The 16064-nt window shown below is 39.7% G+C and overlaps 1 protein-coding gene across 1 annotated transcript in view; it reads left to right on the top strand.

The window, feature by feature from the left end:
* BNC1 (basonuclin 1) overlaps positions 1-16064 on the top strand; it is a 127284-nt gene that overhangs the window by 77219 nt on the left and 34001 nt on the right. The window contains exon 6 of the mRNA XM_040570510.1: positions 57-177. The gene's annotated coding sequence lies outside the window, so the exon portion shown is untranslated. The remainder of the gene's footprint in view (positions 1-56; positions 178-16064) is intronic.

The raw sequence follows: 16064 nt of genomic DNA, 5'->3' as shown, positions 1-16064 counted from the left end.
CTACCCATGTATGTTGCTCCCTTTTTTATATTTCTATCTTTTCTTTTTTTCTGTAGAAAATGAGAGCCTCAAAAACTAGATCCTGTCATCTTTCTGTGACTCCAAAGGAGAAGGCACAGATGCACACTGCGTGGTAGCCACTCTGTACATTTGAGCACCCGATTTCTCAGAATACAGGTATTTTGAATAGTTGTTAGTAGCAAGCTTATATAGCTCTGGAAAAAATAAGCGTCATAGTACTTACAGCAGTATTTGCAAAAATCCGTTTCCAACAAAGTGTAAGATAGCTGGTTTTTATACCTCCAGGTTTCAAAGTACTCTGAAAAGAGCTGTGGCAAAACCAGAGGTTATTGTTTCTAATGAATCTTTAGTAAAGTTATACACTGTAAAACCAGTGGAGTGGAGAAACAAGTTCTGAAAATACCTGTCTGATTCCCTGCATTGAATAGGGAAGGCTAAAAACAGCTAAACTACCTGGACTTAGTCCAGGGATTTTTAAATTGAGTGCCAGGCCCTCCTTGAAAAGGGTTCACAATCAACTTCTGATTAATCAGCTAGCATAGATTAAAGAAATGCAGCTAAAATAAAAACACCTTTCGAGTTTGAGATACAGCCCATAAGGGTTCCATTCAGCCCGCAAGTGAGCTTTCATTTCAAAACTGAAATGAGAGTTTGAATCTGAATTGGGAAGGAGACAACGATGCAATGAGAGAAGGGAGGCTGGATCAAAGAGTTCTTGTAGAGAAAGCCAGGCTACAGGTTTTGTTCAGAGCAGCAGTTACTGCCATCTCCCCCGATTTTAGGGGAGAGGAAGGCAACTTCAAGCCTTATCTCTTTGTATATTAAGTGCATGTAAAGTGATCAATTCAGCTTTGAATCACTTGGAAAGCGTTTTTAAGGGTTTGCTGGATAGTGGTATTTCCACATAGGCATGTCTCCGACGGTAGACGAGCTTTTAATTTCCTTCAGACCCCTAACCCCAGCCCCCCATGCCTTTTGGCACTCCTTGGATTACACAGAGTTTCTAACTTGCAAATGTATTGTTGAAACATCACCCTGTTAAGCTCTAGCCCTGTCAGCTCGGCTCCCCGTGAGCACCCTTCAGCTTTCATGTGTGTTCAATAAATGGATATAGGAAAAGGTAATGTCGCAAAGTGACAATCCCTCTCCGGTGAGTACTCTGTCTAGTTCTGCACTAGTTTAGAGCTTCATAGAAGCTCTTGTGGCCATTTGTATTGTGTTTCTGTAACTACACTCCTAAGCTGGTAAAGCTCACTGTGAATTATGTGCCATTATTGCCTGCAGATGCGTGTGTTGCCACAAATACTTGTGCTTGCCAAAGGCTCTAGCAAAACTCTCATTAGTTTGAATTGTAAGAAATATCATATATTGGCATCCTTCTACAACTTTTGAACCTTTTTTTGCACCTTAAATTAAGGCCAATCCAGACACGTCTTCTCAAGTGTGAGCCGATTCTTTGCTTTAATCTTATAAATCTTTGATCACTAATCTTGTTTTATAGTTTCTGCTCATTCAGTGTAGGGATTTCTGTAATGTGTTCTCTTATTGCTGTTATTGATAGTTCCCACCCATACCACTCTTTCACTCTTTGGAAGTTTACAAATTTAGGTAGCTTTATAGGCAATCCTTGAAGACTGTATGCTTAGCAGCAGATATTCGCACATCTGAGAAACTGTCAGGGTAGGACTGCAGAACTGTTACCGCTTTTTGGGAAAACATGTTGATATGCTGCTTGAAGAAGAGGTCCTAGAGCCACCCTGTCCTAGAAGAAGCCCAAGGCTTTCCCATCGTATAATATCAGTGAGAGATGAATTTAATACTTTTTAAGCTTCCTTGTTGACATTTTGAGGCTGAATCATACTGTAAATTCTTAAGATGTATAACACACTTCTTACTCATTCCCTGTCTGCACATCTCTGACTGAGGACTAGTATTTCTCTCAAGTCCCGGAGCCCAACCTGCCCTTTTCATTCAAACCTAAAGCCATAAACCCAGCTACCAGTAAGGTGATTGTCAAGAATGAACTGAACCATTCCAGATTTTTTTCACCTCCTCTCTGTACCCATTCAAGATTCAGGAGCAGCTAGTCTAACATCCATTCAGTCACAGTAATAAAATGAAATGGGTCAGTATTGGCCCTTTTTTTTTTAAAAAGAAAAAAAAAAAAAAGAGGACCCATGAGTTGCAAGCAGTGTGATTTTTGAGGTCTGTAATGAGCAACTTACACTGTAGTAAAACTAAGACAGATTCCAACCTGAGCTCTTATTTTAATTTCAAAATTATTATTTTTAATTATAGTTATTATACAAGCCCTTTTCTAGAAAAATATTTATCTTATCTGAATCTGCTGATAAGAGCGACAATATATGTATGTACTCTATGCATAAATTATGCACACGTATCAATATATAATTGCATATGCATAAGGCTGCATATTCATGTTAAACCTAATTCCGCTCTCATTTATGGTAATACAAGTTGGGAACAATTTCAGTGAATTCAGTAGAGCAGGGCATATAAAACCAGAGTCAGGTCTCAACAAGGACTGTAAGTTACATGTGTGAGTAAGTAGGCTCCTGTTGGCTGCTTATACTGGTTTGTAATTGTTAGCTTATTGAAGCAGGTCAAAATATAATGCTTTGAAAGACCAAATAAGTTTTACTAGTTTCTGTGCCCTCATCTCCACTATAAATGACTAGTTTGAAGCTGTATTTCTGCATGACCAATGTAAAAACAGTCCTACGAAAAGTATTATCTCCGCTGGTAAGATAGCATGAGACAGATCCTTCGTAAATGCAAAACACTAACTCTGGGTGAGCTCTACCAGTTTAGGCAAGTTCAAAATCTGGACAGATATATCTTAACACATTCAAATAGTATCCAGCCAAAAATTCTGAAAGAGAACAAACTGTGTGAGTGCATGGCACATAGAGATGTGGAAGAGTCGGGAGCAGCCAGAGTGACTTCAGAGGAGACACTAGGAAAACAACATAACTTACTAGCGAGGAGACACGTTATTGCTGCTCTGGGAAGCAGACATCTGCACCTCTGTGTGGGATGATATAAACCTTACGTTGGATTCCTGAGCACTGAGAGGCCATGTGCAAGTGAGAGGTATATGCAGGCTTCTCAGGCTGTGAATAGCCTGACTAAAGCGTGCTTCAAACTAACAACTTGCTTAATACTGGCATGTGCAGAGTAATGAAGTTCTTGTTAATATCTACAAAAGGAGGACTTGCCTTTCTTCAGAAAGTCAAAGCTTCTAACTTTCACTAATGTCCTATAAACTACAAGTCTCTCTGCCTTCCTAGGCATATGCAGGAAAGACTCATTTGATTCTAGTTAGCTTACTCCCCAAGTGCTCAGCGTCCCCCTGCTTTAGCAAAAGAGCACTTCTTTACCCCTTGTATACAGAGGGTGCAGTAGCTCGAACTTGTGCTGCACCCATCCTTACCCCTCAGCTATTTCTTCATCTCCTTCCTTTCTGGGGGGAGCACCTAGGTTTCTCTCACTCCTGCAGAGTTTGATAAAAAATCTCCAGGCTCCTTTTGCTTTTTCTCAGCCTTAACTAGCACAAACAAGAACGAAGAAGAGCAGCAGCTGGGAATGAAACTAGGGGTGTGACATGGAGAACAATCCCAGCAGTGGTCCCACAGGTTGAAGGAGTGCACAGAGCACACGATGATGAGGGTGCCATCTGCATACGTGTGTGTGTTATCTCCATTCCCAGAGAGAGAATCTTTTATGAGGGATTTCTTCTCAGGTGTTATTTGTGGCAGAAGGAGAGGAGATCTTTCTTTGTCAAAGGAAACAATAGCAACTGGATGGAGGAGAACCCACATTGGAAGGTATACAGAGCATGAACAGTCACCACCAGGGAGCAGGTCTTGATGGTGCAGGAGATGAAGCAGGAATGGAGAAAGATCCGCATGTTGAAGATGAAAGGGAAAATTTCTGTATTCTCCAGTTCACTTTCTATGTTCCTAGTCTTTTCCTTGTTGCATTTAAGAGCAAGACTTTTCTCCCTCCTTTTTCCTGTACTTTCTCATGACAGAAGAGAGTTCTTGTAAGGGGTCAGCTGGAAAGTGGTCCCAGTTTCTCAGTCATATCTTTGCAACACTCTTTATGGTAAAGAGATGTTAGTTTTCCCTGTGACCCGACCATGCAGCTCAGCTGTATAGAAAGAAAAAAAAAAAAGTGCCTCCTCTTGCACTGAGCTGCCAGCACTGCATTACACACTCTCTGCTCCCTTGACAGTGCCCTTTGAGCAAACATAAAGTGAGCCTGGTACGTGCTCTGAGGATGTGTTCCTCACAGCGAGGAGGGGAAGGGCTATCTACAGGTAACTGAGCTGCTTTGGAGCTCAGGAGACCTGCAGGAAAACTCCAGCCACAACTCAAACTTTCTGTTTGATTTTCAGCAATTTGGTGCAGATCTACAAAGGTGTTTTGTGCCTCAGTCAGAATAGTGACCTCCCAGGGAAACTGTGAGGGTAACTGAGCTATTAAAGGCTCGGATGCACGTGGTGATATCGCAGGCTGTGTAAGAATTCAGCTCCATAGAATCCCTTTTGTGTTCTTATGGAAGATTATTGCAAAGGTAGTATTTTGGATGATATTATACTCCCTCACTTTAATTCCTTGTTTTTAAAAAATCTTCAGTATTCATAAGCAATCATTTCTTACATCACCAGTCTTTTTGTTTAAAGCAAAAAGGCAATAAAAAGTGAATTACTCTGTTCTCAGAGCTGAAGAGCAGCAGCTAATGTTTGATGTCAGTTCCCACCCCCTTTCTATTACCCTCTGTGTGACTGAAAGAAATCAGCTTGTCATTAAACCGGCATTTACTTTGTTTTACATGTCAGGCTATTACTGCAGGGAGTGGGTGATTATTTTGGGTCATTTTCTGAGTCTGTTCCGCGAGGACTTGTTCAGCACGGGTATATACTGCTGCTCTCTTCTGGACGGAATCAGAACTGCCCCATCAGCCGTATTGCTAACTGGAGGTGATTCTGGTTCCACCACATGGTGGACACCTTTGTAAAGTCTGCACAGGCACACTTTAGAAAAATAAAATCTGAACTTTCTTTTCTCTTCTTCCGTCTTTTCTCTTGTTCCGAGAGGGCCATAGCAGTGATATGCTAGGTGATGCCTAAGCTAGCGTAGATTCCTTACAATACAATTCCTTACAATATTTTGTCTTGGGAGGTCTGTTGGTCATTGTAACAGACCACAACTGTGAAATGTGCAGTGAAAACCAAGTGTTACTGCTTCAAACTGTACAGCTTTGAGATAATAAATATACATGATAATGTTAAGTAATGGAAATATATCAAGTGTTGCACATCTGGTTTCAGGGATGCATATAACCCAGACAAAAACAATAGTCAAACAGGGAAAGGAGAATAATTTCCAGGTCAGTAATAATAACAGCTCACACAACACTCAGGGGAAATCAAGCATGCGTATTTGCATTCAGATATGTACTGCAAACTCAAGAAGTCTGCATACCCTTCTATAAAAGCATGCCAAATTTTCTTTGAAAAGCTGTGTTTTTCATCACATTAATTACATGTTGTGTTAGGGTAGAAGACCACCATCATGACATTACATCAACAACTTTTGCACTGCCTAATATAAATACCACAAAGAATCCTGCAAACCAAAGTGAGCACAATCTATCCCAGAAATCTCTGCAGAACGTGGCTTAGCAGAGCAGACCAGAAATATCACCCTACTTGACACCCTGCTCTTGAAATTTAGAATACCGCATGAAGCACTGATGCTTTTGAAGGTATCGTTCAGAGTGCCAATTTCTCCTTTTGTATTTGCAGTTTCTGTATATTAAATCACAGTTCTCTCTCACATGTATTTCTGCTTTCCAAAAAAGAAACTTCATGGATGCAAGTGGAAAACTAATACTACACCTTTGAAAATACCCCAAAATTGCACAAATTCTGTGAACAGCAAAGAGTGTACCTCTTTCCTGACATAACATCAAAGGAGAGTCTCCAGGCATTTCAAATAAAGATAAAAATGTTTAATTCTGTGTACAGAAAATACTTTAAAGTGAAGCATACTGTGGAAGGAGAGAGCTCCCTCCCCAGCATTTTGGCCTTGCAGCCTCCCTAAAGTCACAGGGCTGAGGCTGGGCCACAAGCAGAATTTCAATGCATTGTTAGTTCTTTTCCTGCTTGTTTAAAATAATTGTACGCTGCTGTATTAGTGGAAGAAGGTTACTGTATGGAAGAAATAAGTAGGGGTAGCTGGATATTGCAGACAGGTGTGTGTTTTATAGAAGCTATGTCTAAGCTGGAGGATATTCCAAGTTTCTGGATCTGGGTGCATGACCCTGCATCCATCCTGGTTAAGACTAGCATCTTAAGGCATCTAGGGGCATGCACCCAGTGTTATTTTCATTACAAGCTGAATGGCTTAAAATGTGTCAAAACAGTATAGCTGTTTTTAGTGTGCTTTTTTTTTTTTTCTTCATAGAACAACAATTGACTTTTTTCATCCAGCTTTTCCAACCTGGCACCAATGTGACTTCTTTCCACCAGTGCAAAAAAACTTCAGAAATACAATTTGGTATATGAAAATTAAAAAACAAGTGTGTTTTTTGTTGTTTATTTTTTTGTTTGTTTTTGTTTGTTTTTTCCTCAATCCTGAGAATTCTTGCAGAATCTAGCATTAAATGGGAATTAGAAATGTGAGGGAAAGGGCCCAAGCACAGAGAAATTAATGCTACTGGCATGTTACAGTAAATGGAGTTTGGAAATGCTCAGCTATTCAGCATTGTGTTCTTCCACCCATTCACCCTGAAACACAATACATTATAATTCCAAGTGTTGTTAATGTATGGGTTTTTTCATCTGTTGCTTATTGTGTGAACAACAGGCCCAATGTTGCAAATGCTTCCTGATACCAGGGATCCTTTCTCAAGTACTATATTATGAGATCCTTGTTATGTGAACTGTGGTATAAGGAAAGATTAATCACATTATTAAATCACAGCCTTCTTATGTAACTCCTTAGGCCTTTTGCCCTGAAAAGGTGACTCTCATTTTAAAGTGCTACCTTTCAGTAACACTATACAGCAGAAGTATATTTTAAAAAATGAATACTTTCTGTACAACTTTATTAAGCATGGAAAGGTCAATGGATGGTGAAATTATAGTGTCTAATCCATTGAAAGCCTTGAATTCACACCTGCAGATAACTGAATTAATAGCACTTAGTTGTGTAAAACAGCTAAGTTATGGCAAGATTATGCTGAATATTTGATAGGTGGAATACATACTGGTTCTCTTCTCTTAAAAGTAATGAAAGATTGCTAAGATCTCCATAGCTGTAAAAACTGTGACTGAAGAATTGTAACCTCATGATTTCATCCTTTCTCTATATTGCTCAGCAATGTTTTTCTGTTGTTGAACACTTTTTCTCTGTTGTTTTCTTGTTCTATGTTAAAGTTTGTACCACATTCCAAGTTTAAAACTGAGAATCCTGTATAACTTGTGCACTTTGCTTCTGTTTTCTCTTAATCCCAGATTCTGCTCTCACATAATAAATGTACATCTCTGTTGAAGTCAACATGTAGGGGGAAATTAATTTTATTCCAAGCCAATGATGAGCTTTCTCAATAGAAGGACACCTTTGAAAGTTTTAATACAGCATATGTAAAGCAGAAGGACAGATGTTAGGGGAAGATACATGGTAAGAAGGTTCTGAGAAGCTCTACTAGAATTTTTCTACAAGGAGCATGTGCCAGGAAAAAGGACCTCAAAACCCTGTTTTTTGGTTGTTTTATTCATCAACATCTGCTGGGTTCATGGCCCATTCTTTTGAACTGATATCCTAAGTTCATTTCCTTGCTATACATTTGATTTCTTCCCAGAGTAAACTTTCTGAATGGTAAATGGTAAAGTGTAAACTTGCGTGATCTCAAGATCTTGCTCATGGAAACATTTTGGGACAATGCAGAACATTTAAGAAAAGCTAAGAAAAAAAAAAAGAAAAATAAACAGAAGGAGGGATATGGTCATTCCTTGTATCCACTGTTCCACATCATAGTGGCACTTGTGTGGTAGCTGCAGAGCTTCAGAGGTGTTAATGAAATAGTCTTTATCGTTCTTGGGATAAAGGAGAGCATAGCTGACTTTGTCTTTAGTAAAAGGGAGGGACAGTCTCCTCAAAAGTAATCTTGATATTGTTATGACTTCCAAATTAAATCCTTGTCTTTTTCCCACGCAATCCTGACTGCCCTGTAGCCTTTTCCAGAAGCTGTCAGCTATACGATTGTTTGTGCTTTTCAGTGCTTCAGTAATTTACCTGGCAGAGTGGAAAGAGGAGGGATTTATATCTCCAATGTCATCCAGACTTGCAGCAGTTCTGTGGGATGAAAGCACCTAACTGCAAAGCACTGGAACTGTAATTGAACCCTGATATCCAGAGGTTAGTCAGGTCTGCCTCTCATCTCCCTGTTATCATAATCATACTACAGTTTTTCAGCTAAATACAAGAGATCGGGAAAGATCAGTTTTGTGGTGAGTTCCCCAAAAAGTCAATATACAATCTTTATCAGAGACAATACTGAGAGAATAAGGATCAGCTTTAGGCAGAATGAAGGTATTTGCTGGGAAAGGGGGAGTGAATCATGAATCAAATTGTACCCAGAGTCAGCAAATCAAAGAACTACTAAAGTGGAAGTGAGTTTTTCAAAGGACTGCAAGAATATCTATGAGAGTACCAAGGGACTTGTGTCTCGTAGTGAATTATAAGCAGAAGACATTGATTTGACTAAAACATTTAGTTTTGAGACACAGTGGAACTTTTTGCTGTTTGATTAAAATTCCTTGTGCTAAATCACAGGCAATTCCTCTCTTTCACTTTGTCTCAAAGGGCTTGCTATAGCAGAGGACACTGAGCAAGTGAGTCTGTTATCAGTCTATGCATTCAGTACAAACAGCTTCAGCTAGCTATGCACGAATAGGAGGGACTGAGGCAAAGCTGAACAAATTATGGTGCTCTTGGAATCTGGCCTGCGATCACGTCCGTAAAATGCCACCTTAACTCTAGTAGGGTTGCATTGGTGTAGTTCAGAATAAGTTGCTTTTCTGTGCTAAGGTAAGCTGTGGGTCTTGTGTTATGGGCTTGCAAATACTCCAGTGATTCTGTCTGCTGGTCTTCTCTCTACAGAAGCTGGTGGTGGCAACACAGATGTGCTGCCCTGGTCACTGGCCTTACTTTAGTTTGAAATATGGAACTGTGATTTTTGGAAAGCTGAACCTGAAGGGAATGTGTACCTGTAACGCCACAGTTTAACAAACAGTGCCTGGATAGGAGGTTTCAAGATGAACATCCATGAGCAGTATTACCAGCAAACAGCTCGGCACAGAGGAGGGTAAAGTTCTTTCCTGAGATGAGGGGAGGGAACTTGCCCCAACCCAGTGATATTGTTTGAGCTTCAAAAGTCTCTCTTTGAGACTTCTTGAAGTTTCTTGGTAAATTAGGATGCTGCACAGAACGATTAGAGACCAGACCTAAAGGTGGAAAAGTTTAATCCTTATTTTTAACACCTTGCATTTTATCAGTTCATCTCACCCAGTGAAGTAAATTAGTAAATTAGAAAATAAAATTAAAGATATGTAGGCATAAAAATGAATCATTTTCTCATAACCAGAGAGTAAGCTTGTATTAGAGACAGATGAGAAGCAAAAAGATTATAGCTTGAAAGCTAAATGTCTCTTGGAGCAGTTGCCCTTGACTGTAGTTAGATCTTAAGCTAGGCCTACATCACACTACACTCTGGGAGTTTCTTTTCTTCCCTTGGAATGGTCTTGTTTGTTTTGGATCCAGAAGAAGTGTGATATTTACAGTTTAATAACTCTCTGATGTACTTAACAACGAGGGGCTCTTAATTCTTAAATTCTTTGAAACATGTTTTGGGTAGACAGGCTACATCTGCTGTATAAACCTCAGTAGACTTACTTTAAATATCTTGCATAAAGGAAACCTTTCTTGAGAATCTCAGTGTATGTAATAGACGGGCATCACCATTCTGTGAAAGAGATGATGATTTCAAAGCTAGGCACTCACATTCACAAAGTCTTGGTTTTGTTTCTTAATCTTGCCAAGGGACAAAGCCTAACTGATTTATAAGAATTTTTGACCCCTGCTGTGTGTAAGCAGTCAGGCCAAACTTTTATTATTAGTAGGCAGAGACCTCTGCTGGAAAATGTTCAGTACTTCAGGGAAACACAGATTTCTATTAACAATTAGAACAAAGCTTGAAAAACCCTCCTGGTGGGAAAGGTCGGAGGCCTGGGAAAGGCTACATTAACGGCAGCATAAATATTCTCCATATGGCCTTTCCCTCTGGCCTTTCTGTGAGAGCTGAATGTCTCTCTTTAAAGAAAATGAAAGATCTAATTTGGATCTGTACATGAGTACAACAATGGCAGCACTTTTGGACTGCCTCCGGGCAAAAGCAGTCCATCTGACCCAGCAGTGTCTTGGCAAACAGCACGATGTCCATGGTGTTGGCCAACACACAGGGAGATGCATGTTTGGCTAATGCAGGGCACCCCAGGGAGAAGAGAGCCCAGCTGAACATGTCATTTTGGCAAGTACCCCATGGTAGTAGCACCAACATGTGCTAAGTAGCTTCAGTACCATTAACTGCATCAACAAATGACCAGGAAAATGTTGAAGCCAGCATCCCTGCACTGGTCTGTCTTGCAGAAGCTTCCTTGCTGATATTCTATTTTATTAATAGTGGCAGTGCTTTTGGAAGCACTGGTACACCTAGCAGTACACTGCCAGCTTCCCATCTCAGGGCAGCTTGTATAAAGCTAAAGCAACACTTGACCCATTAGTTTTTCCCATCAGGTTGCAAAATGTGTTAGCTGTTAGGAGCATTGGCATCCCATTTCTGAAAAGGAAACCAGTTTTGCTCTGGGACAGCACCAGAAACAGCAAACTCCTAAAACGCCCAAGGTTCAGCAAGTGTCTGGCCATAATTCTGAAGAGTTCCAGGTTTGTCTCTTGACAATAAGATGCAAGCTCAAAAAAAAAAAAAAAAAAAAAAAAAAGGATAAACTGCCACAATAAAATGTCTAGAAGCATCTTTGATCTGTCAGTCTACTTATCTAGCATAGTACAGTTACAAACACTACAATCGATGCATATTGAAGTAAGTTATGCCATAAAATGGCTGTCATGCAAAGTTAATTAGTTAATGACAATATTCCTACCTCACTTCAAGTTTTTGATTTTGCTCAAAGAGAGCATCTCCACCAGCCACATAATACATATATATATAGTAGAACACATTTTAGGGCCATCTTCCCAACTGTTTGTAAGAGCAGCTTTCCCTGTGCAGAACTAAGCAGAGTGTAGCTGCTGGCCATGTGTATGAGGAATGGTAGTAAAGGCCTCAGTGTGAGTGACAGTCTGACAGACTTCTTGGAGGGGCTGGGGTATTAACTTTTAATATAAGCTTCCCAGTGGACTTCACATTCTTCTCAGAAGAATTTGCCAAAATTTTCTTGGTTTATCCTCAGAGCAAAGTGCATTTTAGAAATCCTGGTTTTGCAGTATTTTTATGGCTCTGTCTGCTAATGTTTCTTCCAGTTAATTTTCATACAAACACATTCCTGCTCCTATTGATCCAAATAGCCCACGCTGAACTCTTTTGGACATGAAGACATGTCCAGTTCACACATTTCTCTTTATTTGACAGAATATACAGTCACAGATTTTCTGATTAAAGAAGAAATCAGATGATCGTGGCCTAAAGCTTTTTCACCCAGCACCCCACCCCAAAGCCCAGCCTGTATGTGTAACTGCTTGTTCAAAATTCCTTCTCAGTGAGTTTTCATCTTCCACATATTCTTATTTGGATCTATTTCTTTTACTTTTGACAAACCACTTCTCACACTTCTCCTAGATATAGCTTAGGAATTCCTGGGCTGCTTGGCTTTTGATTTTTTGAAAAAAACACCTGTTTTGTAATCTTTGTCTCACACAAAGAGCCCATTGACCTACCCATTTCAGTGATGTGTAAGGGACAGAGGATCCTCTGATACCTCCTTCCTATCAGATTGTTTGACTTTTCTTTGATCTGCAATTAGAGCATGATTTTTGTGGTAAATAGAATAAAGGGCAATTGGAATATTTAAAATATACAGAATATATGACCTTAAATACATGGTCACACTTACACTGATTGGCCTCCCTGACATGTGAGAACAAATACATCACTCAAATATATGTTACATTATTTATGGCTGATCACAAATAAAACTAACATTGTGATAGCCTTTGCTATGATATTGGGCCTGCACTGTTGTTCATTTCTCAGATGTAGGCTGTAATGTATGTACATAACCTGTATGTACCTAGTTTTTGACAAACACTTCCCAAAGATACAGGCTCTGCTGGCATAGGTGCTAGATGTGCAGAGCAAGGAGAAAGTTTCTGATAATTCCATGCATTCCACCACAACATACCCAAACGCTGTGTGAGCTTAGCTTTGTATTGCTTATCCCTTTGAGCAATATGCATTGATATTTTATGTTACTTAAGCACTCTGGTGGCCATTTTAGAGTAGAAGGAGAAGCATGAATACAAGTAAGGCATACTGAGTGCTTGCCTTCCGTGTCATCCAAAAAATATTCTAAAAGGTCTAGTGACCTGAACTGAAAATAATATGAACGGGTTTTTATACAAGCAACAAAAACATTCATTTAAAAAAAAAAAGTCATGGCCAGTTTAGGATGGAAGTTACAAAGCTGCAAATTGACTCCATTATTTCACAGAGGCTCACACACTGGACAAAAATTTACTTGCTCTCAACCCTGATGAAAAAACCGAGGTTGCAGCTGGAAAGAAAATGTAGCCCATTGAATCCTTTAAAATGTGCATTGTTTTTATTAGTATTTTTACCTGTCGTGCACAGCATTAGCATTGTAAGGAAAGCAGTAGTCCTAGTACATGTATTTCTGTAAACAAGCTAATTTTAGAGAAAGACATCATTTTCCTTTCGCACTAGAAATAAACTGATTAGAAGTACAATGGAAAGCAAGACTGTTTTTGGAAAGTCTGCTTTGAAGGCCAGTTTAAAAGCATTTTTATGTTATAAATAATCACAAAAATGAATATGAAAAAAATGTATAGATGAATTTTGAAATTGTAGAGGTTTTGGCAAGCAAGTGGCCCTTTTTTTCATAGTGTCATCTGTTTTTACTTTTACACTAAAGCAGCCCTGCGGTATCCTTTTATATAGTGCAGGAGCCCCTGGCTGGGCCTCCCTGACTTCTAGTGCAAAACCCACCAAAATGTAGAAAAAAAAAGCAGCTTTCTATCCAAATAGCAAGAGCCATGTGTCAAGAGTGCATATGTATGTGCAATAATATAGAACCAAGTTGTGTGATTTCTGTAGGTTTTACAGATTAGAAGTGAAACTAGTTTTGTCACCATATTGACACCTTCTCCTAGATGAAGAATTCAGACTAACCAGAAAAATAAGCTCAGTCTTGGGACAAATCAACCTTAAAGATGGAATAAATTAACATTTTAAAATCAAATCCATCCCCAGCAGAGATGTTACCCCAGAAAGGGAAGACTCCACTGAATGCAGCAGAGATTCAGCTGTTGACATTGCACGGGCATACTCAGATGTATGGTGACACAACATCAAGAGATAAGATCTTCAGACTTTTCAAGTGAGAACCCTTAGTTTGTACATTTTTTTCATATGGAGGTGTCTCAACTACAACATTAACCTTGTTGAGTCATTTATTTTTTGGACTTTTATGTAGGACATCAGAGTGATTCAGTCAGTATATGGATAGACAGCAGAAATAAAGCTCCAGGCCTTAGGAGTTTCACAGCATAACCCAGATTCCCATCGATTACAGTAATAACAACTGTGCATGTTCTGACTTGGTTTCTGCTCATTACTGCAGCAGCAGCTCCCAATAGTACTGTCCATTCAGTGGGAGACTGGAGCTGAGCATGCTGCATAGTGGGGCAGCAGCCTTTGACATGAATGAACTACATCCCGTGAATCTGGAGACAAGCATTTAGGTGCTCAAAGCCCTATTTTTTAAGCGTTTGAAGCAAATTCTTCAAATAAAGGAGCTTGTGGGGCACTTCACTCAGAGAAGAAAAAAAAAAAAAAAAAAGAAATAATCCAAACCAGAGTGGTTACTGACAGAAGAAAGACACTGTGGATCAAAGAGGATCATAGCTGTGGCTAAAAAATCAAGGTAGTTAAAAAGAGGGTGCAGCAGTATCCTTGTTCCCACTGATACTTCCATCTCTGAAAAATGCTGACAGAGACTGCACATAAACATTTTATTCTCATGTCACACGACGGTGCTGTATTTTGGATGTGTGAAGGTTTATATCAGCTTCGTGTGTGTGTATTCCACTGAATACAATTTTACATTACATATCTATATATATAGTTGAAGTAATATTTAGTATAAATTTAATCTAACTTTTCAATAATAGTCTGTAAATGGGCAGAACCACGTAGTTTTACACCTGGCATGCTTGTGTGAGTGTGCTTCCTTTCATTGCCTTGTGCAACAGAGAGCTGGGTACACCCTGGCCAAATTATTCCTTATATAGGTGCCAGCAAAGCTACACCAAGAGCATCTGGCCTAGTGACCTTTGTTACAAAGCCAATTAAATTACAATTATTATAAACTACGTATTTGCTGAGAAATGAAGTCCTTACTTTAATTTGTGTACCCATTGTCACTTTAATGACTTTGGGAACTGAACACAAAAAGGAATCACCTTTTGCAATGTTCATTTAGAGTCCCATTTCTGAAGCAAACAAGCAAACAGTGTGCACCAAGTCTATATAATGGCCAGTACTAGACATAAAACAGCTCATGGTTTTCAATTATACAGTAACCTGCTGTTACTGGTTTGTATTACCAACCTGCATCTTGATTGTTCACATCCCGTGTTAACGACATTAATGTTATGTGGACGTTATTGTTATCCAGGTAAGCAGTTTACAGTAGCTTGAATCCTTCCATGCTGCATACTGGGGTCTCTGTACTATGAGTTCCCTAAGCTACCAGTCTGAAGTAAGAACCATCCTGGGAGGCTGGTAGCGGACAAAGGAGCAAATTGCAGCCCATTGCCGTTTCATGCCATTGCTGCCTGAGACTTATTCTTCACACAAGTGTATGGTAGAGTGGATTTTCTCCTGTGTCAAGGTCCAAAATACCACATATGTCCAGAGCTAGACCTACAGAGAAGTAAGCTCTCTGCTTAAACTAAGTCTTGCAGAGCAGCACAGTTTAAACTAAAGGTCTGTGGTGCCTAAGCAGAGGTGCCAATTCTTGCCTTTCTACTGCTCCTCTGTTAGTTCCAGAAATTCGCTGTTGATCACTGGATGACAATCTGAATATTTGAACTTTTTCTGCTCTGTGGGCAGCATGGGCCATATGGCAACAAAGACTGACTTTAACCTTCCTAGGAGCAGCATCTGTCCGGTATGGGAAGCACTCAGACCCCGTGAAGTTGCAGAACTGCAGTTGCAAGACCATGCGATGCAACCAGTTAACACAGGCATTACATGAATGGGCAGAAGATCTGGGTATCGTTCAGTCCCCAAGTCCCTGCTCATCTCTAGACAGGCAATATGCCCTTTGAAAGTTTCAGTGGGAGGTTTGCCTGAGTAAGACAGGAGCATCCTGTCCAATGGGAGCAACACTCTATAAATACCTTTCCATTATAAGACTATCATTGCCAATTCTGTTTGGCTTCTTCATCTCATAATATTCTCTTTGACTTTCTTAATACTAACCAGCCTAAATATTTTATGCTTGTCTTCCAGCAATATACTAAGCCCCTTGCTGCTACTCAGTGAAGATGGGTATCATTTTTCTGTTTATTCTGAAACATCGTTCTGAACTACAGTGGGGAGGTTTGAACCAGTATTTATGTTCGATAACATAGCATCCATGTAAACAAAAGTGAAAGCTAAGGAAGAAAATAAACAAGTGGCCAGAAGCAAGC

Source organism: Cygnus olor, chromosome 11 (genome assembly GCF_009769625.2).
Source record: "Cygnus olor isolate bCygOlo1 chromosome 11, bCygOlo1.pri.v2, whole genome shotgun sequence".
Classification (NCBI taxonomy): domain Eukaryota; kingdom Metazoa; phylum Chordata; class Aves; order Anseriformes; family Anatidae; genus Cygnus; species Cygnus olor.
This window is presented reverse-complemented; position numbering and strand designations above follow the sequence as displayed.